Source organism: Rousettus aegyptiacus, unplaced genomic scaffold (genome assembly GCF_014176215.1).
Source record: "Rousettus aegyptiacus isolate mRouAeg1 unplaced genomic scaffold, mRouAeg1.p scaffold_m13_p_5, whole genome shotgun sequence".
Lineage (NCBI taxonomy): Eukaryota > Metazoa > Chordata > Mammalia > Chiroptera > Pteropodidae > Rousettus > Rousettus aegyptiacus.
This window is the reverse complement of record NW_023416308.1, coordinates 939958-957240: the sequence shown is the minus strand read 5'-3', so window position 1 is coordinate 957240 and position 17283 is coordinate 939958. Positions and strand designations below refer to the sequence as shown.

The window sequence follows — 17283 nt, the reverse complement described above, 5'->3', positions numbered from 1 at the left end:
GAGACGGGGGGCGAGGGGGAAATGTCCTTTCCGAGCAACTTTTTTGTAACCCTAAAGTCATCATTTTGAAAAATCTATTGATTTTTTTAAGTGACCCAAAAGGTCCCCCTAATGCTAATCACCGTTCTTTCGTAAGGACAAGCACCTAGCCCGCCCGGGGTCAGGGGCTCCCCCACCTCACCGTGCTGAGCTCACGCAACGTGCCCAGGTGGACGCACACCCTCGAGGGCAGGGGTTGGGGACGACAGTGCCATCCTGCACCCCCAGTCCTCAGCAGGACGCCTGGCTCACAGAAGTGCTCACGACCATTTGCTGGATGAAAGGTTTTATTTCCTGTGTTTCCGTTTGACCGTGAATGACAGCCGTGAGGTTGCCAAGTGAGAAGTGAAAGCCGAGATGACCCCCCCCCAGGAGGAGCGCGGGGGCTCCTGCGAGGAAGCGGGTCTGGGGCGCGGGGGGCGCACGGCCGGCGCCTCGCTGGCCCTCGCCCGCGGCTGTGAGCTACTCGCCCGCGCGTCCTCCGGGCGGTGCACGCATCTCCGCGGCTCGCCCCACGCCCCTCGCGGGCAACCGCGCCTTAGCTCACCCGCCCCGTGGAGGCAGGGAGGGGACCCGCCGTGTGGAGGCGCTGCTGCTGCTCGAGGAAAGGCTCTGAAGCGCGGGAGAGGCCCCCCCCCCGCCACCGCCGCGGCTGGGTGCAGCGCCCTGCACCCAGCCAACACGGGCCCCGCTCACGGGCGTCCCTCGCCGAAGCTCGGCGCGAGCTGCAATTTCCTAAAACAGTTACTTCGGGAACTCGGCTCTGCGTTTACTGGTTCCCGATGGGTGTGAACCGCGCTGCTAACGCTGTGAGTGTGCGCCGCGCCCGAAGGCCTCTCCCGTGGCGTGTCACCGGGTCCTCGAAGGACCCCGAGGCGGGCACCGTGACGACCCGGGCACGCCGCAAGTGAAGACGCAGAGGCACCGCCACCTCGCGGTGACACGGCTCGGGCCCCGAGCGTGGCAGTCTGGCCGCAGCGCCGCCCACGGGGCGCAGGCGGCCGTCGGAGGCCCCCACGGGCCGAGGGCAAAGGGAGGGCTCCTGAGGCCAGTGCTTCCAAAGTCAAAACAGGCTCTTCTCCACGCATGAGAAAACCCACCGCCACAGGGGGGCCTTTGGGAGTATTAAACGGGAGGCTTCCACGCTAGAAAAGAGCTGGGAGTGGCACGAGGCGGCAGAGGACGTGGCCCACACACGCGGAGCCACGTCGCCGCGGCAGCCCCCAGGCCCCGGAGCGGCTCCCACGCACCGGGCGACGGCCTCAGCGCGCCGCCGCTTAACCCGCCGTGGCCTGCCCTTCGTGCTTCAGGGGTCCCCGGCTTTTTCTGAGCCACTTAAAGATGCAACGTCGTGATCACAAGGACACAGGAGCACCAGGCGGTGCTGAGTCCTACCCTGCTGTTGCCGTTTCAGAGAAAGTGCTACGCGGTGAGCCAGACCGGGCCCGCCGACCGCACGGCGGTGGCTGGAGAACGGTTCCATGACTCAGTGGACACGAAGCCCACGCCGTGCCGGCCTGCTTTCGGACTAGGACTCCAGCTGCCTGTCCCCTTGTCAGCCTCATAATTGCTGCACTTGACTCCTCTCTGGGCTCATCAGCCTTGAGGGCTGCGGGGCCTCATCAGTGCCCAGGAATCACGTGCGGCGTAACACAGAAAGGCAGACTGGGGAGTGTTGGTCCTGGCGTCGCGGGAGGGCAGGGGGCCCTGCGGGGGGCACTGCCGCGCACGTCACCTGACCGCGCATGCACACGCCCCGCCTGGCTGGCTGCTCAGGTTGAGCGTCTTGGACCAGACCCGTCCTACGAGCTCCAAGCCCCGGTCCTGCACCTCACCTGCCACCCTCAGGGCCGGCTGTGGTCAGGCTGGCCATCCCCAGAGGAGCCCTGCCCCAAACGGCCAAACTGGGGTCCCAGCGGGGACGGAAGCTCCAGCACACGAAGCACATGGACCGAGCTCACGAGGTGGACTTGGTGGAGCTCACGCGCACCCTGGCCCGTCACGCAGGCCACGCGGTCCCCGTCACGTAGGCACACAGTCCCTGGCACGCAGGCACGCGGTCCCCGTCACCCAGGCACACGGTCCCCGTCACGCAGGCACACGGTCCCCGGCACGCAGGCACACGGTCCCCGTCACCCAGGCACACGGTCCCGGGCAGGCAGGCACACGGTCCCCGGCACGCAGGCACACGGTCCCCGTCACCCAGGCACACGGTCCCCGTCATCCTGACCATACAGTTCGTGTCGGGAGCAGCCGGGACGGCGCCCTGTGGACAGGTCCCGGGACCACCTACAGACACTAAAGGGCGTCAGGAGACCCCAGCTGCGGCTGTCACCGGGCGCACCGCCGCTCCAGGTGCCCGCTCCCGCAGGCCCAGCTGCCGCGGCTCCCTGTCCCGGCATCATGCTGACCCCACTCTTTTGCCCTGCGTTAACCCAACTGTGCCCAGGCCCCTTCCCTCGATTCACTGAGGTTCTCACGTGGCCCAGCGCTTCTCTGGAGTGACGGGGGAAGGACTTCCCCTTCAAAGAAAGCACTTGCCCCCACAGTTTGTATTTTATAGTGCAGGCCTGTGCCCTGAACAGAAGTTGCTGGGAATAAACACAAGCCTCTTGATCTTGGAGGAAAATATCAGAGAGATTTCAAGCAGTTTTCTTACACAAAATTTATATGGTCTTGGTAAAAATAAATAAATGAATAAAACAAGCAGAAGTCCCCATGTCGGTTCTGTGAGGGACACCTGGGTTATGTGTCCCGGAGACAGGGGCACTTCCAACCCCACTCCGCAGAGGAGCGGCTCCCGGGGGCTCCCGGGGGCCCCTGCGTGGGATGCCGGGCCGCGAGGGAAGCGCGCAGCGCGGCTGCCCGGGGCCTCCGTGCCCAGACAGACAGACCGCTCGAGAGAGGTGCGGACGGTGACGAGACAGGCAGTGTGATGACAGTAACGACACTGACTGGCACTCATCGATCCTCCCCGGGCGCCAGGCCGGGCTCTGAGCACGGCAGCTGCGTGGAGCCTTTAACCCCGCCGCCCTGCTGGCATTCCCGTTTTCCACGTGAGGGGACTGAGCAGCACTGAGGATGAGTTACGCACGGTCACGCAGTGAGGATGAACAGGACGCAGAGTGCCAGCCCGCAGGCCACCCCCAGGCCCTGGAGTTTGCCCGCGGTGCCCCCCGCCCTCAGGCACAGCCAGCCCGGGCTACAGAACTGCTCGGTGTGGCCCTGGGGGGCACCCAAAGCTCCCCTGGATGGAATCTGGAAACAGCCTTCGAGTGGAGTCTTCCTTTCTGTTAGCCTCTTCGACAAACAGCCCTTGCTGACTATCTTAGGCAAAGGGTTCCTAACCACGCGTGTCTCTGAACTGGACTTTCAACACTTGCGGGATTACTGCGCTTTTAAAGAAAACCAGCAGCGCCAAACAGAATCCCGTGTCTTAACAGTTAGAATCTTCTGCAAGTTTGCTGACATAAATACAATGTTTGGAAATTCAAAACATCTTAGTTGCTAAAATTAAAAAAAGAAAGAAAGAAAGAAAGAAACGAGCCCCGGAGGCTGTGGGCCAGTTCTGCTGTCGTTTGCTAATCCATTATTCTCCGCTTTCCCCTTTGTTCACTCTTGCCCTCCGTTTCTGCTTTATTCTGTTAGCCTTCTAGTTTCCACTGTTCAGTATTTTGGTTAACTTGTTTTATGTTTTTAATGCTGTTTTTAAACTAGGAGGACCTAAAGCTGTATGTTTTCCTCCGATCCCGGGCATTGCTCTGCCACAAAAGTCAGGAGGCAATGGCCCTCCACCTGCTTTTGTCCATAAGTGCTGCTGGCACACGGTCACAGCCACGTGATCTGCAGCCAAGCCGAGTCACCGCGACTTAGACTGGACACACCCCAAGTGACATCTTCACTACCTGGCCCTTCCCAGGGAAAGCTCGCTGGTCTTAGCACGCAGGGCTCTCGTCACCCTTAACCTCTAAAGACTCCAGCAGCTTTGTGTTTCTCTGACTCCCGCCCCCCAATTTTAAATACTAACGCTCACGCAAATAATGCCAAGTGGCAGCCGGGAAACAGAAGCAGCGAGGCCTCTGCGTACACACCCTACGGGCATACGACCAAACCCCGCCCCGACAGGAGACAGGGAAGGCGTCAGGTTTAAACGAGGCGGGACGTGGGACTGGGCAGTCTGACAACCAAAGTGCTGCTTGGACACCAGGGACAAAGAGGGGTGTCCACCGTCCGGGAAAAGCCAATGGCATCAGCCCGCGATCTCACCCGAGGGGACGGGGACAAAGCAGCCTCGTGGAGAGGGTTTGGCAGGGGCAGGCGCGAACAAATGCAGTTTTGTTTTAGAACGTTCACGGTCCCTCCCGTTCAGCCGAATAGCGTTAACCGTCCTTCAGGAGGCACGTGCGTCCCGGCCGCCGGCGCCGCTCGAGGCAGCGGCCCGCTGCGCTGCTCTTTAAACTTCCCCTGGGCGTGCGCGTTACCTGGCTTTCGGCTCGCCTGTGCGGAGAACACCCCGAGCCGGAGCCGGACCAGGCAGGCGTGCGCCACGCCTGCCTCACGTGCACGTGCGCTCGGGAGCAGAACGTGTTCACCACGTAGCGTGGGCCCCGAGGCGCTGGTCTCCCCCCATCCCCGCTCCGCGTCTGCGCGCGACCTTCCCGGCACCGACCACGGACAGCTCGGGGGTGCGAGGCGGCCACAGCACCCAGCAGCTGGAGGCAGCCCGGGGAGGTCGGCCCGGTGCAGGAAGGTCCGGTGCGGCGCAGGGCACGTGTCTCGCCTTCGAGGGTCCCCGAGTCCTGCTCCAGCAAAGGCAACGACGGCCTGCTGCCGGCCGCGTCGGGAGCGGGCCCGAAACACCGGCTCAAGACGGGGCGCGCGCCAGGCTCTGCAGGGAGACGCACCCTGCTCTCCACCTTTCCACACTCGCAGGAGGTGCAGAGACCCCTGCACGGCCTCGATTCCGCGCTGGGCACAGACGCCGCCATCTCGACTGTGCAGAAACGGGAACAACGGCGCGGGGAGAAAAGACCGAGAGAATCCGATTTCACTGTGTAAACTGCCGGCAGGTCGCGAAGCCTGATCTCTGCCCCTGACGGCCGGGTCTGAAAGCTGAACTGCCATTTAAGTATTTATGGGCAAGGCTGTGACAGTAGCTCGCGGTGGCCCTGAGTCCCCGTGGGAGCCAGGCTGGGGCCATTTCATAACGAGCAACCACGCGCCCTCCGAGGGCGTCTGTGCAGGGAGAGGCCGACATTGTGACCGGGACGGCCCCGCTCCCCACTCAGGCCAGCGGCCACCGCGTCCTCAGGGCTGAGGCCAGCCCGAAAGGGGCCCGGAGCCGCCCGGAGGTCAGCGGGCAGGTGGAGGAGGCCAGTGCGCACGTGAAGAGGGGCTCCGAGCCCCGCGGGCACCGCCACCCTCTGCTGCCTCCGGTCTTCTCCCCGCCCCGTCACCACCTCTCCAACCTGTGCCGGCGAACTGTCCACCCCGCCTCCGTGGGGGGGGGGGGCCACCGCCCCTCAGGCCGAGCCGGCTTGCTCTGGCCTGCTTCCGCTCGGCCACTTCTGCCCCCGGGGCCTCGGCCTGGGCCGCCCCCAGGCGGGGTGTGCCCCCTCTCGGCGTCGGCCCGCACCCCACACATCCTCTAAGGCCCAGCCAGAGCAGAAGGGGGCGCGGACATGCTGTGGCTCCTTCCAGGTGCCCCAACCGTGAGGCGTAAGGCTAAGGCCGCGCCCACTCCCGGGGCGCTGAGGGGCGTCCTCCAGACGCAGTGCGCGTTTCCACACGACGCAGAGCGCGCGGCCCCCCACCCGCGACCACGCGTGCAGACGGGCGCGCGAGACCACGAGGCGCACACGCGAGGCGCCCAGAGGCCCCGGGCCGGCGGCCTCCCGCTTCCGGGCCCTGACCGGGTGAGCGGTTGCACCCGTTGCCTAAGCGCGGGTGAGCCTCTGTCCTGTCTCAGGTGACACCACTCCTGACTGAGGTGTGGCCTCGGCGACGAGGGCTCCCCACGCCGCGCGGCCCGACGCAGTCCCCTCCAGCCGCCCCGGTTCGTGTCCTCTGCCACGGGGACGCTGGTCTGGGGAGGCAGCTGCCTCTCGGCCGCTTCTGCCACTAGAGCGTGAGCGCCGTGAGCCCGAGGCCCTCCCCACGTCACGGGCCGCCTCGTCCCCGTGCCCAGACAGCGCCTGTGGGAAAGAAGGCGCGGTGCGGGTTCGGCGCCCGCCCACGGCACCGCCGACGCCCGGGCCTGGGCGACGAGACCCCAGCAGCACGCCCTCCCGCGCCCCCACACCGCAACCACCACAACCTTCGGGCACTGCTCAGGTCCCCTAGGTGAGGCGCGAAGGAGTGAATGACGGAAGGGTGCCCCGGGCTGCACGCGAAGCGCACCATGCTCAAAGACGCTGCAGACCGGAGCGGCTCGGGAGAAAATGCCACTCGGGAGACAACCACCTGTCAGACAAAGCAAAGGACGTAACAGCTGACGGACCGGCATCTCCGCTTACTCGCTCTTGGACATAATTGAGACGTGATGCGACGTGACTTCAGGGAGTGGAGGGGCACGTGGCACTGTCCCCAGCTCCAGGGCGGGCTTACCGCCCCACAGACGCCCGAAGGTTGCACAGCTCAGGGTGTCCCCAACTCTCCCGTCCACGCTCCGAGCATGCGAAGGCCATTCCGGCCAGGACGTCAAACCCTTCCCTGAGCCAGATGGGAATGGGACAGAGCCCGGCGTCTGGCCAGGCCGGGGTCACGCAGCACAACGCCAAGTCGATCAGCGCGCCCGCTAGGCGAGACTGTTGATGGAAACACGCCGGTTTGCACCAGCGAGTCTGAAGGGGGCGAACGCCACGTGCGCGGGGTGGGCCGCGGGGCGGGGGGAGGGGTCACAGGCGCACGGCGCGAGGAGCCACGCCCTGCACTTCCGGACGCGCGGGCGCCCTTCCAGGCTGTCACAGCTCTTCGGGCACGGCCCCTCCCCGGGTCACACAGACAGACGCGCAGCGCAGAGGGAGGGGTGCGTGGCCTGGCCGAGTCGCCAGCTGAGCAAGAACCCAACTTGGGGCGTCAACAGCAAACCCTAGAGCAGAGGCCGGAGCCAGAGGCCAGCACGCTGGCAGGTGACGAGGGTGAACGAAGCCGACGGTGGCACACAGAATCTGCTCCCGGAACCTCTGATTTCTTCCAGGAAAACTGCCAAAATCTGGAATGTCATGGGAAACTTTTGCGCTCAGCCTTCAATATCGGCAATGAGTTCAAAACTGAAAACGCAACATGTGTGCCGGGCTCATCGGGGCGTCTACATCAACACTGTTAACGCCGCCCGTTCTCCTCCCACACGCCTTCACCCCTTCGCACTGCCGGCCGCACGCTACTCCGCCGCGGAGACAAAGCGCCAAAGCCAGGCCGAGGCGGGGCTGCGTCTGCCAGGAGGAGGCCCCGCCGAGGAAGCTGCCGCCTGGCACGGCCGCGCGGCCCGGCGCTCACGTCAGCGGGGAGGCGCGCAGCCGTCGGGAGCCGGGGCCCCGTCTTCCACCCGCCAGAGTGTCACCTGCCAGCTGGCGGGACGCCACTCGAGGGCCTCGCAGCCAGGGGCTGGGGAACAGATGGCTTCTGTGACTCTAAGGAACCAGGGTGTGAACTGGAAACGGTGGGGGGGGGGGCGGGGCAGAGAAAGAGCAGCGAGGAGCAGGCGGCGGCTTGGCGGACCTGTGTGCAGACGGGCGCCGCGCGCACGCTGGGCGCGGAGGCCTGGCCCGCGGCCCGGCCGCGAGCTGGCCAGGGACCGGCTGCCGGCGAGAGTGCCACGGAGAAGGAGGGCGGCGTGCTCCCGCTGGCCGGTCCCCGAAAGCCTCGCCTCTCCAGAATGAAGCCGCCACTGCGCACGGAGTCACGAACGCTGAGTACACACGTGTGCGTCACGCCCCGCGCACCTCGCGCTGCGGCGTTCCTCCCGAAGGAGAAAGGACGTCCGCGAGGGCGACGGCCGCTGCCCGGGCCCCGCGGCGTCCGCAGCGTCCACTCCCCTGCCCGCTTGCCTCCCCCACTAAGCTCCGGATGACCAGGCGCGGAACGAGGCAGGGACACCGCGGCGCCTGGCACGCGCGGCCGGCACGGGCACCGCGGGGAGGGTAAAGCGAGGGCGGCCGTCGGCCAGAGCGCGTGGCTCCGAGCCACGCTCCCGGGCAGCGCACACGCGGACCTTGCCCAGGGCACGCACGCGAGCGCCGGCTCTGACTCGGCCGCAGGGTCTGTGCCCCAGGCACGAGCCACAGGCCGCGCCCGCCGCAGGGTCTGTGCCCCAGGCACGAGCCACAGGCCGCGCCCCCACGGCAAGGCAAGATCACACGCAGCCGGGAGGCCCCGACACGCGCCCCCTAAGGCACAGAATTCAGGCAGGACCGGTTCTGCGAACCATCAGCGGCTCCTGAAACCTGGAGGGACCATCGCTTCGCCAACCACCATGCTCTTCCTGAGCCGCCCTGCCCCCCCCCCACACCCAGCCCGCTCCCTGTGGCTGGGAGGGAGGACCATCCCCTGGGGGCTGCCGGCCTGGCTCTGGGCGGCTGCTGGGTCCGGCCATAATTGGGGTTTGAGGAGCATTAGCCGTCACGTGACTCTGATTAGCCTCCTACACACAAGCTGTCCCTACAGCCTTTGGGGCTCTGTCTCTCACACTGAGTAAGGGACAACGGCTTAGGGCATGGGGTCCTGGGGCGGTTTGTGTGCTGATGTTCTGAAATGCAGTTTCCCAGGAGATAAGAAAGAAAAATCAGATCTCACCCCATAACTGAGCAGTGCGGGGAATGCAGGGAGGGGGTGAGGGACAGGAGGATCGAGAAGCAAGGAGGGAGGTCCTCGCCCAAACCCCACAACTGAGGCAGAGGCCTGGGTCCAATCATGGGGGATGCAGGTGTGTGTCCTCTGTGACGTGCTGGACCATCTACTTTGGTGGTATTTCATGGAATGCCAGCCAAGTCCCCTTCACTACCCCCCTTCTGTGCCCAAAATGCCCACTGGGGCTCCCTCCATCAGACGAGCCACGATCTAAACCTCAGCTACCTCTGGAAGCGGGTGGGGGCCAAACGTGCGCTCCCCGCAACCCCCCCCCACACACACACCCAGCACCAGGACCACGGGAGGGAGCAGGCGGGGGCAGGGCTGAGGGGAACCGCAGCGTGGGCCTGGAGGAAGCCTCTGCCAAGCCCCCTCCTCCCCGGCTTTGAGAGGAGAGCTCGCGGCCTCCAGTTTGAAAAGCAGAGAGACGACCTCGAGCCTCAGCCTACCAGGCCAGACGCCATCGACTCGCTTTCCACTTCCCGACGCGTCTTCTCAGAGTCCGGCTCTGCAGGTGAGTTTTGCCAAGTGCCGACGCCCTCCGAGAGCACCGTGGTCCGGGCTGTGCCGCCTGGGGACGTCGGAGACTCCTGGACCCCTCCGGGGGCACCCACCTGGCTTGAACCCGGCTTCGCCGCTTTCTGGCCGTGGGCCCTCAGCCCCTTTGCCTCCACGGTGGTGACAGTGTGATCTCCGGTGGCTGCCGTGACGACTCACAGCAACCTGAGTGGCTTACGACCACAGAAACTCACCCTCAACAGGTCTAGATGCCGGAATCAGAAACCAGGCCTCGAGGGGCCCTGGGGAGGAGCCTCCTGCCCCTTCCAGCTTCTGGGGGCTCCAGGCCTCCTGGCTGGTGGCCACACCCCTCCAGCCTCTCCCTCGTGGTTGCGTGGCTGCCTCCCTCCTGCACATGGCGACAGCACTCAGGGCCACCGGGCGCCTCCTCGCGAGGCCCTCGCCCCGATGGCATCTTTCACCACACAGGTCAGTCACTCTTGTGTCCTACGAGGTTAATAGTCACGGCTCAGGGAGTGGGGCGTGGGTGCATCTTTGGGGGGCCACATTCAGCCTGCCACACCTACTCGGTAGGGCCGCCGGAAAGATGTAACGAGCTGGCGTCTGCAGAGTGTCGATGGCACGGCAGGGCACACGGTGCTGAATGCCACTGCGAGCGGTCACGGCGTTTCATGGCTATAGCATTATCACCACCGTTACTCGGCGGTGCCATCAAGTAACACGAACTCGGAGAGTGAGGAGGTGGCTGTTTCCACTCTCCTCCATGGGCTCCTCCCGGAGGAGGTCTCACCTGGGCCCTGTCAGCTTCCCACGCTCGCCGACCCCTACCCGGAGGGACCGGCCTCACGGGGAGCGGTTAGAGAGACGGTTAGATTTCTCTTCCCCTCGCTGTCTTCGTTGGCAGACCGAGTTCATTTAAGATGATATAAAGATTTCATTTATGGTAACCACATAAAATCTCGTTTGTTTATTTTTAGCCTACATAAGTGTCTTTAAAAAGGAAAATGAGCTCATTGAAAAAAGACATTAAGTCAGTAGCATGCGAGCTTCGACAAGTAGGGCAAGAAGGGAGATGACGCTGGCACCCGGGGGTGGGGGGGCGTCCAGCCAGCTCCAGGGACCCGCGAGCGAGGCGGGTGCAGAATCGCCCGCACTCAGCACGCTCACGGGAGGCCCGGGTGCTGCGGAAGCCAAGCTCGGGACGCCCCGTGTGACTCTAACACCCCCGCTCTGGAAGCGCCCGCCCCGAGCTCCCCACGCGTCACCTACGAATCCGAGACCTGAGCCCAGAGCTCCAGTGGGCCACTTCCGGGGAGAGAGGAGGCCCACGTGCCCGCGTGTCACTCCCGCGCCGGTGAGCCGCCGAGCCGTGACGGGGTGGGGCCTGGACAGCCGCCCCCACGTCGACCAGCGTCGGTCCCGTTTCCACTGCCGGCTGTGACCGGCCGTGCTGCTCCCCCGTCCCTTGGCTCCCACAGCACCTGGGGCTCGCTGTGCAGCGCCGGGAGAGGCCGCGGACACTCAGGCTGGCCCGGCCTGCAGAAGTCCTGTGCCCCGAGGCCGCCGGGCAGGGCCCCCACGGCAGGCACTACCGGAGGCCGCGCACGAAGCGGGGCCGAAGCCAGTGTCATCGGAGCTCTTCAGCCAGTGCAGGGTCACATGACACATACTGTCCTCCGAGCGAAAGCCCCTCTCTCCCACACCACCCTCTCCTCGCACATATTTCGGGCGGCTCTGCTCGTAGGAAAGGAAGACGAACGAGCAGCGGAGGCGCCTCTAACACCTGGGCTGCCGCGCTCAGAGGACGGGCGTCAACAAGCTTCACAGGAGCAGCGTGACGGGCACCTGCGCTCACGGCCGCTGCGCCCTGCACACTCGGCCGGGGGTCGGGCTCCTACAGAGCGGCGCCCAGGTCAACGCAGCGCCTAGCGGAGAAGCGCACGTGAGCCTGGCTGAGCTCCACCTGCCACAGGATGCAACCTGCACGCCCCCACAGGCACGTCACCGAGAGCAGGGGGATGGTGACACTCTCCTGCGGTGTGGGACGAGGGCACAGGCGTCGCGGGGCTGGCCGCGCGTGGGTCGGTCCGGCGACATGAGCGGGGCATACCAAGAACACGCCCCCTGGGGCAGGCGTGCGGGAGAGGGTCCCCATCACTGAGGCACAGGGGACCCCGCCACACTGGGGCCCGCCGACGGCACCCCGCTAACGCCACGATCACCCTAAGGACTGGCCTGGTTGGAGTCCACGCACGCCGGCCGCGGTAACCAGGGCTGGCAGTCGCCGGCCCTCACGCCCTGCCAGGCCCCGCTGGGGACACCCCGCGTCCCCGCACCGCTTCACGCGCCAGGCCGCCCCGCCTGCAGCCCCGTCTGGACGGCGGCGACGGCATTTGCTGAGCGCTCGCCAGGGCCCGGCGCTTTCCCGTCTCAGCTCGTTCGACGGCGACCCTCTGAGGAGGCAGACGCCACTGCCCTCCCATCTCACAGGTCGGAAAACAGACGCCCAGAGAGGCTAAGAAGTGCACCTGCGGCTGCACAGCTAGGACATCACAGGGCCAAGGCCAGAACGAGCCAGTCTGACTCCAGGCTCCGTCCGACCGCATTTGATGCCACTGAGGCGGCCACTTCAGACACACCGGGGCGTGGGAACGACCCCTGCAGGTGGCCCAGACCGCGCGGCCCACCCCTCTGGCCGTGCAGCCCCACGGACGGGGCGTGCGCTCTGCCCCAGCCTCAGTGAACCGTGGGGCACCACCCCCTGGCCCATGGACTTGGGTGGGTGACCTGCCTCCCCGGGTCTCAGTCCCCCATCTTCAAGATGCAGAGAATGACCTGCCTTACGGGGTCCTTCTGACGCCTAAGTGAGGTAACCGAGGTGACGCACTAGGAGCCGGCCTGGCACACGGGGAGGGATGACAGACGCCGGCCAGGGTGCCCGGTGCTGCCGTGACGGGACTCCCAGCGGCGTGGTGGCTTCAGCCACGGGGGACGTGTTCGGGAGGCACCAAGGACCCCGATGTGGCAGGCCCACACGCCGACGCTGACAGGCGCGTGCAGAGCCCCTCCTGCCCCCCCCCAGCACCCCCGGCATTCAGGGCAGGGGGACATCTGGGTCCATCCTGCTGAGACTCCACTCGCCTCTGAGCTGACCATGCTGTACACTGCCCTCCTCCTCCACGCAACAGAAATTCGCCGTGTGAAACCCAGAAGTGACCAAGGAAACACCAAGGAGATGAATTTATCCTCAAGTGACAGGCTGCTCTTCTGCTCCCGAGGAGACGCAGGGAGCTGGAACAGGCTGGGTTGGTGGCAAGCGGGGCGGCTGGGGGCTACGGAGCCGGCCGCGCCACACGCCGTCCACCCGTGTGCCCGCCGCCTGTACCCTGCCAGGGCCTCGGCCTCCGGGGCGGGGGCTGCCCGGGCCTGGAGGGTCACGTGCCCTCCAAATTGTGACCTCCTCGAGGAAGGCGGGGGCTGCAGCAGGGGACAAAGAGGCCACCCCTACACTCTGGCTTCCTGTGTGTGGGGGGGTGGGGGGTCCCCGCTCCACAGAGCGCTTGAGGGAACCGCGCAGCTCCCGGAGCCCAGCACTCGCCGCCCCCGATCTCTGAGAGAGCCCCCACCCTGCGCTCAGGCCCACGCAGGCTTCTTAGGGCAGGTGCTGGCCGGGGGCGGGGGGGGTGGTGGCCGCCGGCTGCAGAAACAGACATATCGTGACATAATCCATGCGCCATCCATCCGGCCATTTACGGCACGCTACTTAATGGTTTTAGTATGTCCCGGGTAGGGGCCCCCATCCCCCCATCACTACAGGGCACCCCCACTGCCTCAGGAAGGACCCAACGCCCTGTAGCTAGGGCAGCCTGATCCCCAGCCCTCAACCCCACTGGCCCGGGGCGCCCGCTGCCCCACACCCCCGCTCTGCGGATGCGCCACGGGTGAAAGCGCACTGCGGCCCTTCGCGTCCGGCCTCCTCACGACACACCCGGCGGGTCGGCGCCCGGCCCGGCCTGGCGCGGAGCGGCGCTCCATCGTGTGCCCGCGCCCCGGCACCGCGCTGCTGAAAGATCTGGGAACCACTGCTGGGGGCAGGTGCGCGCCACTGCCGCGGTCCCCCGCCCGCGGTCCCCCCGCCCGCGGTCCCCCCGCCCCCGGTCCCCCCGCCCCCGGTCCCCCCGCCCCGCACCGCTTCCTCCCAGACGCCGTCCCGCTTGTCCTCACGGGCTGCTCCCCGCTTTCCCTTCACGCCCTGAATCCGACCTCTTCTCACTGTGGCCCTGCCACGCACTCGGCCTGAGCTGGGACCCCCCCGTCTCAGCACCCCCTGGCCTCCTGCGTCTGTCTGTGCCCTACAGTCCCCTCGCCGCACGGCAGCCAGAGGGACCCTGTGAGGTCGCTTTTATTCTTATGAGAACAAGCACCAGGTCCTCGCGCTGGCGACGGGGCCGTCTGGTTCTGCCCCTCCGCCTTCGCCGCACTTCAGGCTGGGCCGAGCGGGTTCGGAATCTGGCCCGCCCACCCTAGCCGTGTGATCTTGGAGGGGTCACCGCCTGTCTTCCTCATCTGTAACGTGGGCCTGACGGTCAGCAATGCCCATCTTGCGAGGCCTCGGGCTTGGGCAGACAAAGCACACGGCCATGCCCAGCGGCCAGAGAGCGCACACTGCGTCCGCGGCCGAAAGAGCTGGGCGTTTGGGCGCGACAAAGTCGAGCAGGCCCAAGAGACGCGGTGGCTGTTTGGCTGGGGGCGGCCAGAAGTCCGGTGACTCCGGGCTCCCAGGCTGCCGTGTCCGGCGGAGGGCGGTGTGGTTCACCTGGAGGGCCAGGGAACGCAGGGGGCGGAGGCGCGCAGGGCCTCGGGGCTGGCCGTCCCGTGCGGTGCTCCAACTCCACGGCTGGCTGACACGCTCAGCGCTCGGTGCCGCGGGAAACCCTCCCGCAACACTCATCCCGCGAGTGTTACCCGCGAAGCGGCAGATCGGACGCGGTAACCGTCCGTCGTCTGTGGCGGCAGGGAGGATGGGAAGAGCCGGGATGGTCACGCGGGGTCGGTAAACTGGGGTACAGCCTCGTTGAAATATCACATAGCGCCGTGAGAGCATGTTTTTGCAGGTTTTCATGCCATGGAAAAATGTCAATATTATCATGTAAAGTTTTTTAAAAACACAATTCAAAACAACTACATAAAAATTCTTCATGGAGAAAAACCTCGGAAAACACGCCGATAGAATGTGGTCGCGCCTGGGTGATGGGATTATGAGTGATATATGTTTCCTTCTCCGTGCTTTTTTTGATACATTCTAACTTTCCCACAATGAGCATTCGTTACTTTCTGATAAAAATTAAAAGCTGTCATTAAAAAAAAATAAAAAACAAGCTCGCGATGCAGACGCATGCTGCGGGTTGGGCTGGGGCTGTCTGTGTGACTGGGGTGTCAGTGGAGGGGCCCCTTGCACGCTGCCCGAGCCCCAGGACATCAGAACGGGGTGGCCGGCTCCGAGCTGCCCGGCGTCCCCGCTCCCAGAGCAGGTCCCGACCAGGCAGGCCGACGTCCAGATCGCAGCCTCGGCCCCGGAACACTGAGCTCCTGGAAGCCCAGAGCTTCTAACTTCACAGGGAACTCCAGTGCCCCCCGGGGGCAACGGGAACAAAGCAGCTAGTGGGCCTGCTGCCCCACGTTCTTCCCGCACTGATCGGGCCACGGTCAGGTGACCCACGGCAGCACGGTGGGGAGGCGCTCGGCTTAGAAACCACGAGTCAGTGAGAACCACCGCCACCACCGACTGAAAGCGCGGTGCTGAGCCAGCTGCAGCAGCTGGTTCTAAACACTGTCATCACGGCCACCGAAGTCCCACCGCCAGCTCCGCCAGCTGGGCAGCAGCTCCGAGTCCCACTCGAAAGGCCTCTGGTCCAGAGCAAGACGACCAGGTTTTCTCTGCGGGGACGCTGGGCGGGGGGCAGGGCAGCGCGGGGCAGGCGGAAGGGAGGCAGGGACCCCCACGGACAGCACCCCGAGGGTGGAGCTGACAGAAAACACCCACTCACTGGTGTCCAGCCATGGGGCTCACGCCGACGCTGAGGGTCTGTGGGCGACTGTGGGGGCCTCGGCCCCTGCTCGTCCACCTGCTCCAGCACTTCCTGCATGGCGTCCGTGAGAACTGCAGCCGTGAGAGCCCCTTCCCCCCCAAACACTCAGGGCCTCCCCCTGGGCTGCACAGTCTGCACAGCCAGGCCTTTCGCACCACTCCTGGCTCAGCTTAAATGCCACCTCCCCTGAGGCCTTCTGGGGCCGCCCAGCCCCCGCCCCTCACACCAGGCTGTTGTAACACTCTGCACGGCGCTCCCTCAGTTGGGCTGTCTCTCGTCATTTATTCGACTGCTTGTCTGACACACACGCACGCACGCACGCACGACCATCACCTCCATAAGAGCAGGGACCCAATCTATCTTGTTTGCTGATCTGTTCCCAGCACCTAAAACGCTACTTAGTATTTCACAGGCGCTCAGATGTTTGCTGAATGAATACATGAACGCACCGCCTTCAGCACCGAGCACAGAGATAAATAAGTCACAGTGGCTGCATTCCAGGACTGACACGGTAACAGCTAATTATATGAAAAATATTTTCTTCAAGTCTTTTCAGTGGTTCTTGGTGATTAAAAATGTCACTTCAGAAATCAGGGGTTAACCTGAAACTGTGACCCCCAAAACCACATCTGGTACTACAGGCGAAGACCCATTACCCACAGGGCCCTGACACACGGGCAAGCAATATGCCTGGGGGCCTCACCACACCTCCCTCCTCCCTGCCTCTTAGGGGCCCCGGCCCTGTCCTGTGCAGACCCGCTCGCTCTCTCTGTCCTGTGCAGACCCGCCCGACTCCACGCTGCCCCCCACTCTCCCTCGCTCTCTCTACCCCGGCAGGGCTCCAGGAAGCTGCTGCAAACACCAGGAAGCAGGTGAGCGCCTCGCGGGACGTGGGGAGGGGGAGCCGGCTGCTCGGCAGGACCCACAAGCCCTTGCCCAGACAAGCAGGCCTCTCTAGGCCCAGCACCCACTTCTGAGATGCACCCAGAGCGACGCTCATGCAGGACCACAAGGGCCACCTACAGAGACCTGCTCCAGCACCCTTCGTGTAGCCTCCGGGCGCCTCACTGGGGCACGGGCGGGCACACCGCAGCCCACGACGCTGGTACACTCAGCAGCAGTTGGAAGTGCCCAACCAGAAGTAGGCAGGCCGCACGGGCGGGCTGTGACGCACGGGGTCACATGAGAAGGGGAAATTGGAACGAGGCCTAGAGAAGAATGGGGTTCCCAGTCATCAGAACAACGGACAGAATGGCGCTGGTACCTGCACAGACTGAAGTCCACGGTCCCATAGCAGGCATGCGGAAGGGGTAGCCCGTGATGGAGAAGGGACAGGGAGCAGGGACGGGCGGGGTAGAAGGCAAGACACAGAGAGGCCAGGGGAGAAGGGGAGAGGAAGGGAGGGAGGGAGGGAGGGGGGAAGGAAGGAGCGAAATAGGGAGAGGAGAGGGAAGGGACAGGCGGGGACCAGCAAGGACGGCACGTAGGGGCCGGGCAGCATGTGGGACCCGCGGCGGGGGCTCCAGGCGCAGGGCGCGGCTCCTCCTTGGCAGGCGGCCAGAGCAGGCTCCCCAACATGACCAGACGGCTCTCCAAAGGGACAGACCCAAAGCGCAGGCTGGGGAAACGCAGGTCAAGGGATACAATGATCTCATTCAAAAGGGACCAGAGAAATGAAGAACAGAAAGTTCTAGAAGTTGGTGTCAGTCACTCCAGTTCATCCAGAACTGACCAGAACTGCCAGTCCAGTCCTTCTCCGGCTCTCAGAACCACACAATCCCAACCCTCC

At 65.1% G+C, this 17283-nt stretch overlaps 1 protein-coding gene across 5 annotated transcripts in view; it reads right to left on the bottom strand.

The window, feature by feature from the left end:
• Positions 1-17283, bottom strand: part of RIMBP2 (RIMS binding protein 2) — a 130877-nt gene that overhangs the window by 98001 nt on the left and 15593 nt on the right. The gene's annotated exons all lie outside the window — the stretch shown is intronic.